Here is a 20,763-nt window from a genome sequence, read left to right as displayed (position 1 = left end):
AAGTCAACATTTACTAACATATTTGAAACACTGAAGTCATTCTGTAGTTTAAAATGGATACATTTCATGTTTCTCGCTGTGCTTGTGTGCTCTGTACTCAGAGCAGCACAGGTCTTAACCACTGCAGACAGTAAGGTCACGACATCTGTTCTTTCTCACCGCGGCCCAGTGTGCCCTCCATCACCAACAGGAGAGTAAAATTATCCCTTGTCACTCAGATACTTCATGGGCTCTACTGCCATCATCTTCCCTTTAGAAGGTGACCTATGAATTCTAGGCCAGTAACTACCATGTCTTGTTTTGTATCAAAACCAGGTTTTTAAGGCACTTTACTCATTAGATGATAGCCTGAATTCATTCAACCTTTAAAAGTGTTATTATCTTTTGCTACTTCCCTGTACAGAAAAAAAGTTAGTACTACACAAGAGAAGTAAGAAGAAATAAGCAAGGTCCTGGGATTATACATGTTTTATATACACGAACATTTTTGGTTTTTTTTTTTATTCTCCCCCCTCCCAAAAATAGACACTAGACATCAAATTACTAATGTTTAGGAACTACAGGCTTAAAAAGCAAAGCAGATATATGTATGCCTATGGCTGATTCATGTTGAAGTTTGACAGAAAACAACAAAATTCTGTAAAGCAATTATCCTTCAATAAAAAATAATTTTTTTAAAAAAGCAAAGCAGAAAAGGAAAAATCTAAAATTGTTGATGGTAATTTTAGACCAATTTAAATGGGCTGAAATCTTTTTCAGACCAATGGAAAAAAAGTTTTGGTTTTTTTTTTCATATACAAACTATACGAAACACTGAGAGGAAAAAATTTAGTGTTTAAGTATATGCCAATTATAAATATTTATTTTTAAAGCAAAAAGCTAAAGGTAGAGGTTTAAATGCTATTGAGTACACTTTTCTTTCATGCTTGCAGCTACTTAATTGATAAAACCAATACCAATAAAACTAATCTCTCAAAGAGAGATTTATAATATGAGGCACTTACAAGGAATATATTTTTCTAAAATGTGATAGGAAAGGATAAAAACTCAACAGGTCAAGCTAAAAGTCGCTGGTTTGCTTAGTTATTATAAAGCCATTTAACACCTGATTCGATCAACACAGAATGTTTAACCTGACCCCCAAAGGACTTGAAATCTATGTGACTTTTAGAAAAGCTTGAAATGGTTGATGTATTGCTGTATGTGGCTCATCTACAGTCAAGAATATCTAATTAATTCCAGGAAACGTTAATTTTAGTCTACCAAGGCCCTAGAACCCAGAAAAGAATGGTGCCTGCACCTTACCAAACTTTAAAAGAAGACACCTGTAAGATCAAGTCAGCTGTACCTCAGAGCCCCAAACTCACCCACCACTATATACACCAGAGGTTAGGAGCTATTTTAAGAGATGCCTCTGCAGTGAATTATAAATTAAAAGAAAAATAGCCAAACTGATAACTTCAGCCACTGGTCCTCAACCTCTGGTGCCATCAGAATCACCTATAACTTCTTCCAAAATATATATCCAGGGTGTCCTCAGCGACATATGCAAACTACCTGTGCATGAAGGTCTGACAGACACTACTGTTCAGAGATTTCTCATTTCCAGCAATTTCATTATTCTACAGACAGGAATATATTTGATCTGTCCTCGTCAAGACTGTTTAGTTTCACTTCACAAATGAGAACAGAAGGCATCATGTTACACCCGCAGACTGGGATGTCTTCCCTCTTAAGAATCCAATCAGGCAGAGTACAACTGAGTCACAGGATTTGAGACACTCCAATTCAATGGAAAACATGTAAGAATGCGGGTAGCTGCCTAGGAATCTGTCTAACTAGGAATTTAGGAACAAACCAAAGTCTATGACACCAGGAAATGCATGAAGCAGAGAAAGCTTACATCATTCGCCCTTTCATGCACCTGATGTAAGAGTGTTTGGCCTAAGATATTAACTTTAGCAAGAGGATATTTCCCATTTACATCTTCTATAGACACCCCTTAAGTTTACACCCGGTGGTTAGAGGAAGATTCTGCAGCTCCCCAGGGCCATAGCAAAGGATGTTTCACTGTTTCTGAGGCGCCTCATTTGCTTGATGCACGACCGTTAAAGTTTGCATTTCCCCATACGACCTTAAATCAGTTTCCACATTTGCATATTCCAGGTTTACTCGGGAATGTTCAACTTAAGCATCACAGGTGGTTGCTCAGTAAATCAAGGGCTCCCACAAGGTTGGGTTTTATAACGCTTCTCGAAATTTACAGCCCCGTTTTGTCAACAAGTGCAAATTCAGATGATTCCAAGTTGATCCCCAAATTATAAATCCAAGTATCTCAGAAGAATATTATTCTATTTTAGTACTTTTACCAGCTTAGGCTGCGTCAAGTGAAGTGCTATTTCTACGCTTTCTATAAAAAATCCGGCAAGGATTTTAGCATGGCTTCTTTCTGCAGTAAACGCACTGGTTTTATGAAAACATCAAATACTTTCCAGCCTAATTTAGACTACCGTGTTTAGAGTCACAACACTGCCATCCCAAACAAAAGCTAAAGTATGTGAGCAAGTGGGCCCCTCTTGAAAATTAAGCACACACACACAGGCACTTATGCACAAACCCTGGCCAACTGATTAATCACCTGATCAGAAAGAATGACAAGTCAGATCTGATCTATTAACAGATAAACGAGAATCATGTTAAGTACAAAGACAGGAGCACAGTCTTGGAATCAAGACTCCAGTTCCAATCCCGGCTCACAGAATCCTAGAGGTGTGACCTTGGGGCACGGTACCCTAATCTCTCTGGACCTCAGTTTCTTCATCTGAGAAATGGGAGGGATTCCTGGTGGCTGCCTCTCCCCTTTGTCGCGAGGGCTAAAGGAGGTGACGACTGCGGAGCCCTTCCACAGTGCGCGCTCCGTCAACAAGCTGCTGGTGTCAGGAGGACCGCGCCCCCTTCAAAGCCCCCACCCCCACCCCGCCAAACCCAGAACGCCAGAACCAAAACTCTGTACTAGGAAACACAAAGAAACAGCTTTAATTCTCGAAGGGCTCTCTGACTGCCGGTTCTTCATCCTCAAGTTCCTCAAATGAATGAATGAGCGTCTAGGAGTGGCTCTGCAAATAGCTGTCTCTTAAGAATCACCTCTGCCGGCTGGAAGGTAACTGTCTTTCACCATCAATTAAACACCTAGAAGCACACCTGGAGCGAGGCACACACGCTCCTGCAAATTTCAGCGGAGACACCGAGTCCGGGCAGGTCCCCGATGCCCACAGGCAGACTCCGTTCATTCCCCGCCCCCGCCCCCACCCCCTGACCCTTCTCATCAAGCCCTGGCACCAGCCCCCACAATCCAGACCTGCCTCTCCCGCGGAGGGTCTCTCCTCGGCTCTCCGCACCCCGCGGGAACCTGTCACCCCACCAAGCAAGGGGCTGGCTAAGCGGCCCACCTCACCCCCTGCCCTCGACACCGCGGCCCGGGGGGGGTGCAGCGGTCCCCTCCGCCGCCGAGGAGGGGCCAAGGGCCGGCCGGGGCCGCCTCTCTTCCCCCAGAAACCCGTCAGGCCCCGTCGGAGATAGCGAGTAATAAGAGGGAGGGGAAAGCTCTCCAAACCCCCCCTTCCCGGGGTCCCTTCCCCGGCAAGTGAGCCCCTTGCCCCAGCCCCACAGGGCTTCCCAGACTGGGGTCATGGTGCCGGGCCCGCCCCGAGAAGACCCCCGCGAAAAGGAAGGGGCGACACCCCCGTACTCACCCACCGTCTCCTCCCCCTCAGCTGTTTACCTCACAGTTCCTCCAGCCTACAGGGCGCCGCCATCTTGGACGTACAGCACCTCCCCCCCGTCGTGAAATGACCACTGCCGCTGCAGCCTCCGCCACGAAAAAGAATCCCCTGCCGCACCTCGCTTCGCCCTCGAACCCGAGGACCGTTGACCGTGGCCGACTGCCCCTTTGGAACGAAGGGGCCGTTCTGCTCATTACTGGTTGTGCTAACCGGTCGAGAAAAAGCCAAGAGGAGTTGTAAGGTAGGGGGGTTACGGGGGGTGGGGAGGCGGGGACGGGCGGAAGGATTCCGAAAGGGAGCTGCTGAGAGATCTTGTGACTCCGAAGGAGGCAGAAAGAAGAGCCGGCGCGGCGGGGAGGAGCCACGCGAGAGAGCGAGGGGCGGGGAGGCGGTCACGTGACCCGGGCCGGGCGGGAGGGGCTGTGCAAGAGGCGTAAACAAGTTGGCCGCGCTGGGTGTGGTTGGGGCGCCTCCTGCATTCCCGAGGCTCGCACACCCGGATACTCCCCAAGTGAGGGTCTCCCTGTGCCTGACCGCAGAGCTTCCATCTTGTTTCCCAAGGAGCCAATGGGACCCCCGTGGGCGAAGGGCTTGTGGAGAATCACACTGACTTCTGCCCCTCAGATTGCTAGCGTTTCAGACACCCGGTCACGACATCTGTGGAAAACCACCATCGTCAGAGCTGGCCGCTTTTAAAGCCCAACCCCTTCATTCAATCCTTGCCCTGCCCCCCTTCCTAGCTGTGTAAACCTGGACAAGTTTTGAAGTCCTTTGAGCCTCAGTTTCTTCCTCTGTGAAATGGGCGTGATAACACGAGTGGAGTGAGGATTCAGGGACATAAAGTATGGAGGGTGTTTAAGCACCGTGACCCACGCAGGGTAAATGCTCACAAGATGATGGTCCTCGAAGGCAGGTTGTGGTGAGCGCTGTGACTAATCCGGAGCAGGGTGAGAGAGGCTGCAGTCTGAGGTAGCTGAAAGGCTTTCTGAAGGGGTGCACATCAAGCTAGGCCTTAAAGGAAAGATGGGTTTTATGAAATGGAAGTGGGAGAGGCAGTTGGGAAGGAAAGAACTAAAAGAAGCTAGCACCTGGAGATAACGCTGGTTGAGTTAAGGAAATAACAAGTTTTGTCATGGGAACTGTTTGGGTCACAAGGCAAGGCAGCATATGGCTTAAGGGGCCTACTGTGAGAGTGGCCAGGGTTCCAGGAGGCCCAGTGTGGTCCCAGATAGGACTGCTGTTAGCCTGTAGGGTCAGAGAGGCCCCGAGCATTAGAAGAAGGCCTTTCCTCTGGGCCAACAGTCCATGTGAGCAGAGCCCAGGCCGTGTCTCGGCCTTTAGCCACCCACACCCACTTCTCCGGGGGTCCTGGAGCAGTGCACAGCCTTTACCACCATCCTGGTTTATGGGGCAGGTGGGCATTGACTTGGGAATTCCACCAGCCTAACACTGCCTGGAGACAGCTGGGGAAGCCAAGAGGTTGTTGCTCAAACAGACCAGAGTGTGAACACAGGTTTCTGCTATCATGCTAATTAACGGAGCCTTAGCTTCTTTGTCTACAACATAGGGGTTTTAATATTAATCATGATGCCTACAGAATAGGGATTTGGGGTGGATCCAATGAGACCTTGAGATGTAACCAGCACAGAACCTATTTCAATAAATGTTAGTTTTGTTAGCATTTCTCAATGCTCTCACAACTGGCATCTGATCACTGCCTGCAGTCAGTCCACCCGTTGCTAACTTCTGTGTAGTCACCCAGCATAGTCAGCGTGGGGCCCAGAGATGGAAGGGCTGGAGGAGAAGAGGGGAGTGCCCAGGTTCCCCTAGTCCACAAACCATCTCACAGGAACAGATTCCTGCCTTGGCATTAGGACTGTAGCACACTGTGAATCCACCAGGGATCAGGAGGGATGGAGTCAGGGGATGGGAATGACTCCAGAGCTCCAGCCCAGGAATCCCCTTTCCCCACCCCCCTCTTCCTTGGCTCAGTGACCTCATCCTGCTGGAATGGTATCCTCCGTGGAAGAGAGCAGTGATACACGAGCCTCATCAGCTTCTGGCCCTCAAGGGGACCATAACTGCACTATTACTGTTTATACAGTATCTGGAAGAAGAATGGTAATAGTTCTCTCAATATGGACTGCTAGGGGCTTATGAGAAGAGGCTAGGAGGAAAGGCAGAGGCATCCCTGCCCCTGCTCAGGGGCTGGCTCCATATTTTCTGCTTTTCTGGGATTGATTTTGTCAGTGACTTGTTCTGTCACTAAGTCATGTCCGACTCTTTGTGACCCCTTGGACTGCAGCACACAAGGCTTCCTTGTCCTTCACTATCACCCGGAGTTTGCTCAAACTCATGTCCATCGAGTCGGTAATGCCACCCAACCATCTTATCCTCTGTCATCCCCTTCTCCTCCTGCCGTCAATCTTTCCCAGCATCAGTGTCTTTTCCAATGAGTCAGTTCTTCGCATCAGGTGGCCAGAGCATTGGAGCTTCAGCTTCAGCATCAGTCCTTCCAATGAATATCCAGGACTGATTTCCTTTAGGTTGGACTGGTTTGATCTCCTTGGTGTCCAAGGGACTCTCAAGAGTCTTCTCCAACACCACAGTTCAGAAGCATCAATTCTTCAGCGCTCAGACAGATGTTAATCAGACCACTGTCTTCCACGTACCTCCCTGGAGCCTCTCCACAGCACGAGCTTCTGGCCAGGCTTTCTCCAACCATCATGTCCATACTCAGTGACAAAACAGAAGGGATGAGCTCTCGGAGGCAGGCGGCACTGACTTGCTGTGTGTGAGGCACACCTGTGTATTTACCTGGGCAGCATCTCTCCCCATCAACCTCAGGCAGCTGGACCCATCTGGCCAATCCCAGATCCCAAGCATCCAGCCGAAGGGATTGGCACAGTTGGACATGTGACTCAAATTGGGCCAATCAGGGTGCCTCCTTGAGTCTTTATACATGGATGCTTAAAGAGCTGTTGTCTTTCCTCTGGGGTCATTGAACTAGGATAAAGCTGTGGCCCTCCCCTTCTCCCTCTGCTACCTCAGGCTCCATGAACGCTCTAGCCAAAAGATGGAAAAGATACAGAGAAAGAGAGAAATGAAAAGAGAAATGGTGGCTGCTCTCCCCTCAATTTATGAAGTCCCTGAGGCCAGCTTTACCCTGGGCTTCTGAGTTCCATGAAGCCAAAACTGTTTTCAGCTGATTCTAGTTTCAGTTGGATTTCCGTCCTTCCCAAAAGGCTGTCCAGACGCAGTAAGATCTGAAGGCCTTTGGAAGTACCCCACTAGTCAGAATTACATCCTTTTCAGTGTCACAGGTTCATCCATTTGAGGGGTCCTGTTGCTTCAGCTTTCTGCATGGCAGCCCCCTGCTTTCAGTTCAGTTCAGTCTCTCAGTCATGTCTGATTCTGCGACCCCATGAATCGCAGCACGCCAGGCCTCCCTGTCCATCATCAACTCCCAGAGTTCACTCAAACTCATGTGCATCGACTTGGTGATGCCATCCAGCCATCTCATCCTCTTATCCTCTTCTCCTCCTGCCCCCAATCCCTCCCAGCATCAGGGTCTTTTCCAATGAGTCAAGTCTTCGCATGAGGTGGCCAAGTATTGGAGTTTCAGCTTTAGCATCAGTCCTTCCAATGAACACCCAGGTCTGATAGCCTTTAGAATGGCCTGGTTGGATCTCCTTGCAGTCCAAGGGACTCTCAAAAGTCTTCTCCAACACCACAGTTCAAAAGCATCCATTCTTCGGCGCTCAGCTTTCTTCACAGTCCAACTCTCACATCCATATATGACCACTGGAAAAACCGTAGCCTTGAGTAGACGGACCTTTGTTGGCAAAGTAATGTCTCTGCATTTTAATATGCTGTCTAGGTTGGTCATAACTTTTCTTCCAAGGAGTAAGCGTCCTTTAATTTCATGGCTGCAATCACCATCTGCAGTGGTTTTGGAGCCCCCCAAAATAAAGTCTGACACTGTTTCCACTGTTTTCCATCTATTTCCCATGAAGTGATGAGACCGGATGCCATGATCTTAGTTTCCTGAATGCTGAGCTTTAAGCCAACTTTTTCACTCTCCTCTCTCACTTTCATCAAGAGGCTCTTTAGTTCCTCTTCACTTTCTGCCATAATGGTGGTGTCATCTGCATACCTGAGGTTATTGATATTTCTCTCGGCAATCTTGATTCCAGCTTGTGCTTCTTCCAGCCCAGCGTTTCTCATGATGTACTCTGCATAGAAGTTAAATAAGCAGGATGACTATATACAGCCTTGACGGACTCCTTTTCCTATTTGGAACCAGTCTGTTGTTCTATGTCTGGTTCTAACTGTTGCTTCCTGACCTGCATATAGGTTTCTCAAGAGACAGGTCAGGTGTCTGGTATTCCCATCTCTTGAAGAGTTTTCCACAGTTTATTGTGATCCACCCAGTCAAAGGTTTTGGCATAGTCAATAAAGCAGAAATAGATGTTTTTCTGGGGGTCACCAGTCTCCTGGAGGATGGAGTCCAAGTTTCAGAGTGCTCTCAGCCCCTCGCAGCCCTGGCCTCTCCAGATCTTGTCATTGTCCCCTTGCTGTCTATCACTGTCAGAATGGACACATGTATGTATACAAATGTATGCATATATTTTTAACTCATGTAAATGGATTATGTCATAGATGGCAATCTGCTTCTTACTTTTTGCCCCCCTCAGTGTTGTTTTGAAGCCCATGCACGTCGCTCTAAATAAATCCAACCAGTAGCTTCTGTTGACAGTTATTCAGTGATATGGATCTACCCCAGTCTACTCTCAATTGTCCCATGGAATGACACCCAAAGCCCACCGGAAAAAAACCTGTGATAAACCTCAGTGTACCTGTTCCCTTGAGGCTTCTCAGGTCTAGCTAGTGGTAAAGAACCTGCCTGCCAGTGCTGGAGACCTAAGAGGTGTGGGTTCAATCCCTGGGTTGGGAAGATCCCCTGGGGGAGGGCATGGATCAGCCCGCTCCAGTGTTCTTGCCTGGAGAATCCCACGGACAGAGGAGCCTGGCGGCCTGTGGTCCACAGGGTCTCCAGGAATTGGACATGACTGAAGCGACTTAGCACACGCGCACGCACCTGTTCCCTGTGGGTCCAGCTGAGAACTTCTTTGGGACACATAACTAGGAGTAAAACTGGGGGGTCAAAGAGTGTGCATGGACTTACTCTTTCTTGTTGTTTTTAGAGAAAAAAATCAGCTTTACAGAGGTATAGAAAGAAAGAAAGTGAAGTCGCTCAGTCGTGTCCGACTCTTTGTGACCCCACGGACGGTAGCCTGCACCAGGCTCCTCTGTCCATGGGATTTTCTAGGCAAGAGTACTGGAGTAGGTTGCCATTTGATATGCAAAAGATTAATGTTATATCTTGATGACTTCGAACATGGCATACACCTGTGGCACCATCACCAGAGCCAAGGTACTAACCGTATCCATCACCCCCAGAAATTTTACAGACTTGAGATAACACCACCCGAGTGTTCCCTGGGATAGCTTCCCCAGTGTACAGTCTCACTGGAAGTCTACAGAAATGCCCACATTCCTGCCAACAGTCTTCAACTGTGAAGTATAATAGGCCTGTCATGGTGATATGTTCTCTTCTTAACTCGCCTCTCTCTATTAATGAGATGGAGCATTTCTTTATGTTCTTGTTAGTCTTGTAGGTTTTATCCTCTACAAATGGCCAATTCTTATCTTCTGACTATTTTTTCCTCTAGTAGAGTTACTCTCTTTTCCTTATTGATTTGCAGAATTGCAACGCACAGAAATGTGTCCTTCATTGACTACAGATATTTCCAGTGTCTTCCCCTGTCTGTTATCGTCATATTAACTATTATTGTATTGTACTTCATTGAAAAACAGACGCTAATTTTGGTGTTATCGACCCCTCCTCCTCCTTACTGTCCTCTTTCTTTTTTGACTTATGATCTGGGTGTTTGAGGTTTTGTTCAAGGATGCCTTTTCCAACACTTACTCATAAAGGACAGGTGGCGTGGGGGCCGTACTGTGCAGTGCACTCACCAGGCCACCTAGGAGGACAGAGGGGGACGGGCAGAGCAGAGACCCAGGCTCTGCAGCCCTGCTGTGTGGCCTGGGCCAGTCCCCAAGCTTCCTTTTCTATACCTAGACAATAGGGACGCCACCAATGCCTTAAATACCCAGCTCAGAGGGTCACTAGGGCTGTCCAGTGAGAGACTTGTGTAAACGCTCATCAGAGCACATGCCAAAGTGTGGGCACCAGTGAATGTTGGCGTTATCGTTCCCTCCACTTGCACGAGCTGCTTGCACGAGCTCCACTGTCTGCGGCTGCTGGGACAAAGTACCACAGACAGGCTGGCTTTAAATAATACAAGCATAAGGAATTCCCTGGTGGTCCAGTATTTAGGACTTGGTGTTCTCACTGCTGGGGCCCTGGGTTCAATCCCTGGTCGGGGAACTACGATCCCACAAGCCGTGTGGCATGGCCAAACAACAACAGTGTATTCTCTCTTTGTTCTGGAGGCCAGAAATCTGAAGCCACGCGTCAGCAGGGCTGACTTCTTCTGAGGGCTCTGATGGGGAGTGTTCCATACCTCTCTCCTGCCTCCCGGGGGCTGCCCGCCGTGTGTGATGATGCCCCTTGGCTTGGGGCTATATGCCTTCACTCTCTACCTCCATCCTCACCTGTCCTCGCTCGCTGTGTGTTTTCACAGGTGCGCATTCAGTCACCGGGTAAAGAGGTGACGCGCTCCTCTGTGTGTGTCCTGTCCTCTTGGTTTTTTTTTTTTTTTAAGATTTATTTATTCATGTATTTATTTTTGGCTGCACTGGGTCCTCATTACAGTGGCTTCTCTTGTTGCACGAGCTCTCAGCGTACAAGCTTCAGTAGTTGTGATACGCAGGCTTAGCTGCCCTGTGGCATGTGGGATCTTAGTTCCCTGACCGGGGATTGAATCCATGTCCCCTGCACTGGCAGGCAGATTCTTAACCACTGGACCCCCAGGGACTCCCTCCTTTCCTCTTTTTATCAGAACACCAGTCATTGGCTTTGGGGCCCACAGTAATTCAGTATGACTTCATCTGAACTGAATTACATCTATAAAGACTCTACTTCCAAATAAGGTCAGATGCTGAGTTCTGGGTGGACGTGAATTGGAGGAGGGCACTAGTCAATCCCCTGCACTTGCTTTTAGGGTGCACGGAGCCCAGCAGATGAGACAGAAGGGGGCCCATGGTGCTGTGACTCAGAGTCAGGTCCACCCTGCAGAGCGGGTGCCCTCAGAGTGATGAGGGCAACCTGTGGGTGGGGTTGGGACTTGGACTTTGCTTCCAGTTTAATCAGGAACCTGACTAATGGTGTTGAGGCAGGTGGGCTTTACAGGAGGAAGACCCAGTTTTCAAGAAGGCAGCAAGTTAAGACCACCTAAGGCTCTTTGGCTGATCAGTGGTCAGATTTAAGATACACATGGAATGGGAGATGAGAAAGGCAGGACATGGAGGGCCCTGAGCTTAAAAAATAAATAAATAAAAGCCTGAACTGTGTGTGTGGGCAAAGAGGGTCGTCTGAAGGTTTGAGAGTTGAGGAAAGGAGAGGAGAAAGTTGTCTGCTGAATATTGGAAAAGGCTCCATCTTGGCTTTGACACCTGCGGATGGAAGTTTTGAAATCCTGGGCTCCCTCTCTCCTGGGCAGGCCACCTCCTCACCCAGACCCCCGACCAGGTCTCTGTCTCCCCCTTGCAGTACGATGTGGAGGACCACGTTACACGGGGTTCTCCATGTCCAGGAGGAGTCTTTTAGTCACCATGAAACCCTCCCTTTCCCCTGTCCCCCAGAGGAGAAGCATCCACAGCTAGAGGTTTTATTTCAGCTGGGCCTATCCTGAAGACTATGCCAGGACTCCTTGGAAAAGATAAATCTGGATCCCTGCTTCACACCCTACTCCAGAAACACTCCAAAGCAGTCAAAGCGCCTAAGTGTTGAAAGTGAAGCCATGGAAGTGCTAAGGAAACAACGCAGGTGAGTTTCCTGTCATGGAGAGGGGCAAAACCTTTCTGGAAGTGGCTAGAAAGAAGCAAGAGAAGAGAGGCTGATAAATCAGCCAGCCTCCAAAACAAAGCGAAAACAAAACCAAACCCCTTGGGTTACGGCAGCAAAGGAAACAAGCAAAGACAGAAAACAGCTGAGAGGAAGTATTTGCAACTTATTTCACAAACAAGCCTCCTGATACAGAGGTATCTCTTTAAAATCTTTTTATAACCCACTTATTTCATGGAAAAAGAGGGCAAAAGACATGAAAAGAAAGCTCACTCCAGAAGAAATGCAATTGATTTCAGGTTTCTGGCCTCCGAAACAGAATGTTTAAGAACTCTGCTGTTTAAGCCTCCCGGTTGTGGTCATTTGCTAAAGCAGCTCTCAGAAACTAACACACTGACCAGAAGAAGGAGTTTCTGGATTGTAGTGTAAAACATTTAAAAAATACAAACCCACGCGCTCATAGTGATAACTCAAATTTAAGGAGAAAAAAGGAGAGAAGAGTTACAGGATCCAGCTATGCCAACACCTTACTATAGTAACCAGCAATTAAAAAGAAAAGGCATCACTTACACTCTAATGTTTGGAAGAACTCTGGCTCATCCAGAGTTAGTGAGGGAAAGCTCTTCTTTACTGGGGGGAAAAAAAGCCAGATAATAAATGCAAAAGGAATGATAGAAGGATCACTATTTCCAGCCAACAATGAAACTGTTGATTCAAGCAAGAACCATCAGTGGAGACCAAACCCATTAGGAGAAGGCTGTGGGAGCAGGATTTCTGCATGATGAGAAAGTCTTACTCTTTTGATCCCTGGGTCGGGAAACCCCCTGGAGGAGGGCACAGCAACCCCTTTAGTATTCTTGCCTGGAGAATCCCATGGATGAAGGAGCCTGGTGGGCTCCAGTCCTCAGGGTCGAAAAGAGCTGGACACACTGAAGTGACTTAGCACACGTGCACAGATTTTTCTCAACTCATCTTTGTGATGGAGAGAGCTGGCTGTCACCTCTTTAACCCAGGGACCAAACAACATCATGAAAGTGGGACAGTCTGACATTAGGTACCTCCAATGCCATGGAGCCCACAGTACCTGAGAAGTATCCTTGCCTAAAACATCTCACCTGAGTTAAGTCAAATCTTGGCCCTAACTTCCACTATACATGGGAGGGAGGAACAGGTTAAACAGCACCTCCAGGAAACAGACAAATCTAGAAAGCAGGCCCTTCTACCAAACTGGCCTGAGCTCTTTTAGGGGAAAAAAAAATCAATGTCAAAAGAAAGGGATGAGGGCACTGTTCTAGTGGTATCATAAAGGAGACTAATGTGTGTGCGCGTGCACGCTCAGTCGTGTCTGCCTCTCTGACCCCATGGACTGCAGCCCACCAGGCTCCTCTGTCCGTGGGGATTCTTCAGGCAAGAGTCCTGGAGTGGGGTGCCGTTTCCTCCCCCAGGGGGTCAGTCCTGAGTCTTCTTCATCAGCAGGTGGACTCTCTACTGCTGAGCCTCCAGGGAAAGCTCTAAAGGAGGCTAAGCTAAGCTAAGTCACTTCAGTCGTGTCCGACTCTGTGCGACCCCATAGACGGCAGCCCACCAGGCTCCCCCGTCCCTGGGATTCTCCAGGCAAGAACACTGGAGTGGGTTGCCATTTCCTTCTCCAACGCATGAAAGTGAAAAGTGAAAGTGAAGTCACTCAGTCGTGTCTGACTCTTTGTGACCCCATGGACTGCAGCCTACCAGGCTCCTCCATCCATGGGATTTTCCAGGCAAGAGTGCTGGAGTGGGGTGCCACTGCCTTCTCCTAAAAGGAGGCTAAAGAAGCAGGCAAATACAATGCTTGAAACTGGTTCTAAAAGAGCAACTCTAGAAGAAAATTGGGGGAAATTGGGGGTAAAATTGAGTATGAACTGAATATTCAGTGATGCTGGGAAATTATTGACAGTTTTCTTAGGTGTGATCATGACAGTTATGTGATGATGTAAGAATACCTGTTTTTAGGAGATATGTGCTCAAGTATTAATGGGCAAAGTGTCATGTCTGCAGTATAACTTAAAAATGTTTTATCAAAAGAAAACACATTTATATACACTCACAAACGCATATAGAAAGATAAAGCACAGTTTGCAAATGATTATTGTTGAATAACAGATGCGAGTATATAGGTGTTCATTAGACATGTTCATTCACTTTCCTTGGAAATGTTTCATAATAAAGTAATCTTTCAAAAATATTGAAAGATCAAAAAATAATTGGACTTTGTGGCAAAGGGAAATCAGAGATCCTCATCACGAGATGGTGGGATTCTCTGGGCTTCACCCTCACTCTCTGTGTCTGTGAAAAATAAAGGTTTGACCAGGATGGTTTGAACTGGGTTGCTGGAGAAAACTCGTGAGAGTTCCTTGGACAGCAAGGAGATGAAACCAGTCAATCCTAAAGGAAATCAACCCTGAATATTCATTGGAAGAACTGATGGTGAAGCTCCAATTCTCTTGACCATCTAATGCAAAGAGCCAGCTGGTTGGAAAAGACCCTAACGCTAGGAAGGACTGAGGGCAGAAGGAGAAGGGGACGACAGAGGAAGAGATGGTCGGATGGCATCATTGACTCAATGGACATGAGTCTGAACAAACTCAGGGAGATGGTGAATAACAGGGAAGCCTGGTGTGCTGCAGTCCGTGGGGTCGCAAAGAGTTGGACACGACTGAGTAAGTGAACAACAACAGCAACAAAAAACTACACATAACATAAAATTTACATTTTAACCGTTTTCGCGTGTATATAGTTCAGCGGTGTTAAGCACGGTCACACTGTTCTGCAACCAACCATCACCATCTGTCTTCAGGACTCTCTGCTGTAAAATAGAGACTCTGCACCTGTTTAGCAGCTCATCTCCCCGCCCCAGCCCCTAGCAGTCAGTATTCTGCTTTCTGTCGCTGTGGTTTTGACTTCTTCAGATACCTTGTGTAAGTGGAATAAAGTGTTTGTCCTGTGATTGGTTTATTAAGCTTAACAGGGTGTCTTCACGGTTCGTACCTGTTGTGTTATAGCACGTGTCAGAATTCTCTTCCTTTGTTTCTTTGTTGTGGCATGCAGGGTCTTTCGGTGCGGTGCGTGGATTCTCTAGTTGGGAAGCATGGGCTCCAGAGTGCATGGGCTTCAGTAGCTGTGGATTGCGGGATGAGTTGCTCTGCAGTATGTGGAATCTTAATTCCCCGAGCAGGGATCAAACCCGCGTCCCCTGCATTGCAAGATGGACTCTACCACTGAACCACCAGAGAAGTCCCCAGAATTCTCTTCCTTTTTAAGGCTAAATATTCCATCGTGCAGATATACTGTATTTTGTTTACTTATTCATTTGTTGATAGACACTGGGCGCCTCCTCTGCTAGGCTGTTATGAATACGACTGCTGGAAAGATGGGCTTACAGGTATCTCTTTGAGACCCTGCCTTGATGCTTCAGGTACGTATCCGGGAGCGGAATGGCTGGATCTCGGCGGGGTGGCTTATAAAGGATTCTTTCCTACTTTCCAGATGAGCTTACCATACGTGTCCTTTTAAACTGCAAACCGGTCAGCTTGCAGAAATGTGTACACAGACCACCTTCCAAGGATGTACCAACTCTAGTCGAAAGACTGCTAGGTCCTTGCTCTCTTCCCAGCCTCTGCATCCTTCAGAGGAGGAGACCTCCCTACATGCTCTTGGGATGACAAGAAGCATCAGGAATGAAAAAACGCTCACTCTTCAGGGGACAATGATACAACAGTAATTTTAAAACCTCTGAAGGTACATGCAAAATAGATCCATCCAATTTGAGTGCAAATCCTGGCGGCTGGAAAACAGCGCCCCCTGCAGGACACTCCCGGTGCCGCTCGGCATTGAGAAAGAACGCTCTTGCCCAGATGGGTTTGCATGTCCAGATCTCTGCAGAGATGTGTTCGTCGTCCTGAATGTTTTTCCTCGGCTCTCACTTATTTGTGGGTTCCTCTGATGCTTTGTTTCCTTGGCCTGGAGGCTGAAGCTATGCCCCAGGCCCAGAGACCCCTGACCCACACAGGATGTGGGGAAAGACAGAGTCTCAGTAGCCACAGAAAACTCCTCTGTTTGCTGATCCAGGCTCCAAGGCCATTGCCTGCTGGGGCTGCTGCCTGGTTGGGGTGGGGGGTGGGGCCTTGACCCAGGGAGGTGAGGATCCGTGGGGTGATTTTCCTGCTCCTTAGGCTGGTTAATGACCCCACACACAACTTCACACACACACATATTAAGATACATACACACTGCTTGTTGGGAATAATACAAACTTGTGTCAAATAATACACACAGGCTCACTGATGCTGTCATGTGCTTGTCGTGGAGCTGGACTGAGGAGTAGGAGGTGGGTTCCTTGCCCTGATGGGCTCTGACAGGTGCCACACACACACTTATCACATGTGGACTTGACTCTGGTGCCAGCTGCCCCTGGGGCTGCTCTTCCCATCATTTGGTCAGTAATTCCTAGGGACCAACTGCTCCCTGAGACTGAAGGACACAAGGCTTGCGAAGGCCCTGCAGCCTCTCTGGCCTGGGTAAACGTCCACGGGACTTTCATTCCTTCCTCCACGCCCACAGCCTCCTGTGAGTGTCCAGAGAATACAAACGCGGAAGTCACCGAGGGTTCACAGGGCAGTAACCAGATGTCATGAGTCTCATTAATAATCAACCTACCGTGTAAATGAGCACAGCCCACCTGCTAGGAATCGGGCTGACACGCCTTGTTCGCTCCTTTGCCCCCAGCAGCTCAGGCTTCCGGACTGTCCTATGAGAGGGGGAAAGGGCAGAGCTCTTGAGCCTGCTGTTGAGGGTTTCTGCTGAGATGTACCACCTCCCCCATTTAAAGCACTGTAGCATGTGTAAAACGTTTCGCGTGTATCATTTTAGTTTGCTACCTGCAGCTCCGAGGGAAGTTTATCTTAGCTCCATTTTAGAGACGGCAGTTCTGAGGCTCAGGGAGGCCAGTGGCTGCCTATGGTCTGCAGCTGGTGAGTGTCAAGGCCAAGTGCAACCCAGACCACAGCGTGTCCTCAGACCACAACGGTGCCCCCATTGCACCCAACTGGCTGGAGAATCAGACATTACCTGCTCTATTAGCTGCCACTGGGGTCTCATGCTTTATAAAAACCCATACAAGTTATGGGGGACTTCCCTGGAAGTCCAGTGGCCAAGTCCGAGCTCCCAATGTGGGGGCCCCAGGCCCAATCCCTGGCAGGGGAACTAGATCCCACATGTTGCAACCAAGAGTTGGCACGCAGCAGTGAAGATTTTCACAAGCTACGACCAGAAAGATCCTGCATGCCTCAACTAAGACCTGGCACAGCCAAATAAATAAAATATTAAACATAATAAATAAAACATATATGAGTTTTCTAGGTGGGAGGCAATAAACAAGGGTCTCCATTAGGAAGGGCTGTGGAAAGAGTTAGGAGTCCTGCCCCTGCTTCTTGGGAGCTGTGTGACCTCAGCAAGTCTCTATCCAGGCCTCGGTTTCCCCTCCTGAAGCCTCAGGTGGTTGAATTGGGGATGTACAGTCACTCTCTCCCTCTCCAGCCCTCCCCAGCCTCCTGCCAGAGGGCTCCATGAAGTCACTGTGGGGGAGAAGGAGCCGAGAAGGATCAAGAAGCTGCTTGATCATCCGGTTATTTCCTAAACCTAGAAACAGGGTCCCCTGATTCATGCTCCTGCTGGCAATGCTGGGAGGCATCAGGCACAAGCGCTGGTCCTTGCAGGCTCTTCCCTTGTAGTCTCAGCTTCCCCACCCGAGTCTCAACACCCCTCTTTCCTATCATGGGCCTCTAGGCAAACCAGCCATCTTGTGACGTGAAGACACCCCAGAAGCTCACCCAGTGGTCCTCCTCGAGGATGTCACCCATTCCCATCAAGAGAGTCGTGGAGGTGAGAGGATGGGAGGGTTGAGCTCACAGACTGAGGGAGAGACTGCCTGTGCAGTGCCCAAGAGCAAAGGACCAATAAAGGTTTGTTTGAAAAACATTATGTCCACATATGTTTTTAATGGACTTCCCAGGTGGCGCTGGTGGTAAAGAAAAAGTGAAAGTCGCTCAGTCATGTCCCACTCTTTGCGACCCCGTGGACTATGTAGCTTGCCAGGCTCCTCTGTCCATGGAATTCTCCAAGCCAGAATACTGGAATGAGTTGCAATTCCCCTCTCCAGGGGATCTTCTCAACTCAGGGAGCGAACCCAGGTCTCCGCATTGCAGGTAGATTCTTCACCGTCTGAGCCACCAGGGAAGCACCCGCGTGCATTTCAGTGCAGGAGATGTAAGAGACATGGGTTCGATCCCTGGGTTGGGAAGATCCCCTGGAGGAGGGCACGGCCCCATGGGCAGAGGAGCCTGGCTGGCTACAGTCCCTCGGGTTGCAAAGAGTTGGACACGACTGAAGCAACTCAGGACGCATGCACACCCGTGTTTAATAAATGAGGGGCGAGGGAGACTGGAGCAGGGAGAGAAGGGAGGAGGGAAAGAGTGGGGAGGGAGGGCGGAGACTGAGCACAGGTTAGTGTGGAGGTGCATGTGTTAGTTTCCTCTTTCTACTCTGACCATATTTTGTTTTTGTGATTGAAGCTGTAATTAGGTAGATGGATAGATAAGTGGGTAGATGGATAAATAAATAGTGGTGGTTTAGTCGATAAGTCGTATCCGACTCTTGCGACGCCATGGATTGTAGCCCACCAGGCTCCTCTATCCATGGGAATTCCCAGTCAAGAATACTGAAGTGGGTTGCCATTTCTTTCTGCAGGGGATCTTCCCAATCCAGGGACTGAACCCGTGTCTCCTGCATCGCATGCGGATTCTTAACCAGTTGAGCCACCAGTCAAGCCCAGGTCAGTTCAGTTCAGTCACTCAGTTGTGTCCGACATTTTGTGACCCCATGGACTGCAGCACACCAGGCTTCCCTGTCATCACCAAGTCTCGGAGTTCACTCAAACTCATGTCCATCGAGTCAGTGATGCCATCCAGCCATCTCATCCTCTGTCGTCCCCTTTCCCTCCTGCCTTCTATCTTTCCCAGCATCACTCTTTCCAATGAGTCAGTTCTTCGCATCAGGTGGCCAAAGTGTTGAAGTTTCAGCTTCAGCATCAGTCCTTCCAGTGAATAGTCAGGACTGATTTCCTTTAGGACTGACTGGTTGGATCTCCTTGCAGTCCAGGTAGATAAATAAATATTAATAAATAGCCAGTTTTCAAGCTGATTTGTTAGAGGTAAAGGGGCAGGAGCGCCACCGTGTGGCGACTCTGTGCACTGCTGCCTCCCGTGACGCTCGGGCGCCTGGTTGGTGCGGTTGTGGGCGCGCACCACTGCTGCGCCCGAGTGGCAGGCACTGTGGGGCTCCCTGCACCCCAGCTGCCTGCAGCTCCTGTGCTTGGACAGAGCCCCCAGTCTCCCTGAATGACTGAGTCACCGCAGGACTGCGATGGGTGCTTTTCCAGCGCCAGGAGGCAGGTTGAGGAGGATAGGGGTGGGGGAGACAGCCTCTGGACGCCCCATATCCACCCGCATGGCTAAGACCACCTGGTCCATCCTCAGGTTGCAGAAACAGGTGGGCTCAGCTCCTGTTTGCTGCATTCTGTGGGCGTCGTAACCCGAGGCCATGAAGGTACCCAAGGTCACACAGCTAATGCCAGCTGGTGCCAGGACCACAGCCTGAACCCTGCCGCCCCCCCGCAGAGCCCAGGTGAGCCTTGCCAAGGTCAGTGTGCCTGTTGTCGGCTGAGACAGGAGTCCACAGGGTCCCTACCCTCAGATCGCTGCTGGCCTCATTAAGAAGCAACCGAGGGGCTTCCCTGGTGGCTCAGGGGTGTAGAACCTGCCTGCCAGTACAGGAGACATGAGTTTGATCCCTGATCTGGAAAGATCCCACGTGTCCCGGAGCAACTAAGGCCCTGCGCGACCACCACTGAGCCTGCGCTCTGGAGCCCAGGACCCGCAGCAATTGAAGCCCACCCGCCCTAGAGCCGAAGCCCCCACAACGAGAACCCTGCGTACTCCAACTAGAGAACAGCCCCCATCTCTAGGCGACTAGGGAAAAGCCGGTGAAGCAACAAAGACTCAGCACAACGAAAAGTAAATGAGAATCTGCTGAGTGCCCATGGTGAGGACAGAGACGAGAATCCAAGGGTTGTCATGGCTGGGCCAAGTCCTTTATTCCACAGGTGACCCCAGAGACTATGGGGAATCCGGAAGGCTTCCTGAAGGAGCAGAGTGAAGAGAAAGGGGGAACAGGAAGCGCAGAGGCAGGAGCTGGAATTTGGTCCGGTGGACACAGAATATCAGTAAGCAGATATTGGTAAACTGATACAGAACGCCTGTGGTCACCAAGCCAGCTGCCACTGCAGCCGTCACCCGGGGTGCCCCCTAGGGGATTCAGGATGGAGAAAAACAGGATACTGAGTTAGGATGCGTATCAAAGGAATAGTTTCATTAAACCCAGACTCTTGCTTCTTCCCATAGGTAGAAAAGCACTAAACTCATTGACCTGAGATGTCCAGACTTTCTTTAATTAGCAGTCATCTTTTGACGTTCAGCTGCCTGGGTGTTTTTTGTTTGTTTTTGCAAAAACTCTTATGTATCCTGGTTCCTCTTTGAAACAATCTCTCAGAGCTGAGAGGCTGTCTCCCAGGCTTGCGTCTTCCAAATAAAACATAATTCTCAGCTTTTAGATTGTGCGTTTGTTTTTTCTTCACTCAACAATCTCCAGCAGAAAAGGATACAACATATTCAGGTGACCAGGATGGTTAGAGAGTGGAGGCGTCCCCAGCACCTTGCTGGCCTTATTCTGTTGTGGTTGTTCAGTTGCTAAGTCATCTGTGACTCTGCGATCCCATGGACTGCAGCATGCCAGGCTTCCGTGTCCTCCACTGTCTAGCTGAGTTTGCTCAGATTCATGTCCATTGACTTGGTGATGCTA

The 20,763-nt window shown here is 49.0% G+C and overlaps 1 protein-coding gene across 1 annotated transcript in view; it reads right to left on the bottom strand.

Annotated features, from left to right (window-relative positions):
- TSC1 (TSC complex subunit 1) overlaps positions 1-3,813 on the bottom strand; it is a 48,119-nt gene extending 44,306 nt beyond the window's left edge. The window contains exon 1 of the mRNA XM_068965764.1: positions 3,782-3,813. The gene's annotated coding sequence lies outside the window, so the exon portion shown is untranslated. The remainder of the gene's footprint in view (positions 1-3,781) is intronic.
- Positions 3,814-20,763: the final 16,950 nt, after the last annotated feature.

The sequence above is a fragment of the Capricornis sumatraensis genome, chromosome 1 (genome assembly GCF_032405125.1).
Source record: "Capricornis sumatraensis isolate serow.1 chromosome 1, serow.2, whole genome shotgun sequence".
In the NCBI taxonomy this organism is placed as follows: Eukaryota; Metazoa; Chordata; class Mammalia; order Artiodactyla; family Bovidae; genus Capricornis; species Capricornis sumatraensis.
This window is presented reverse-complemented; position numbering and strand designations above follow the sequence as displayed.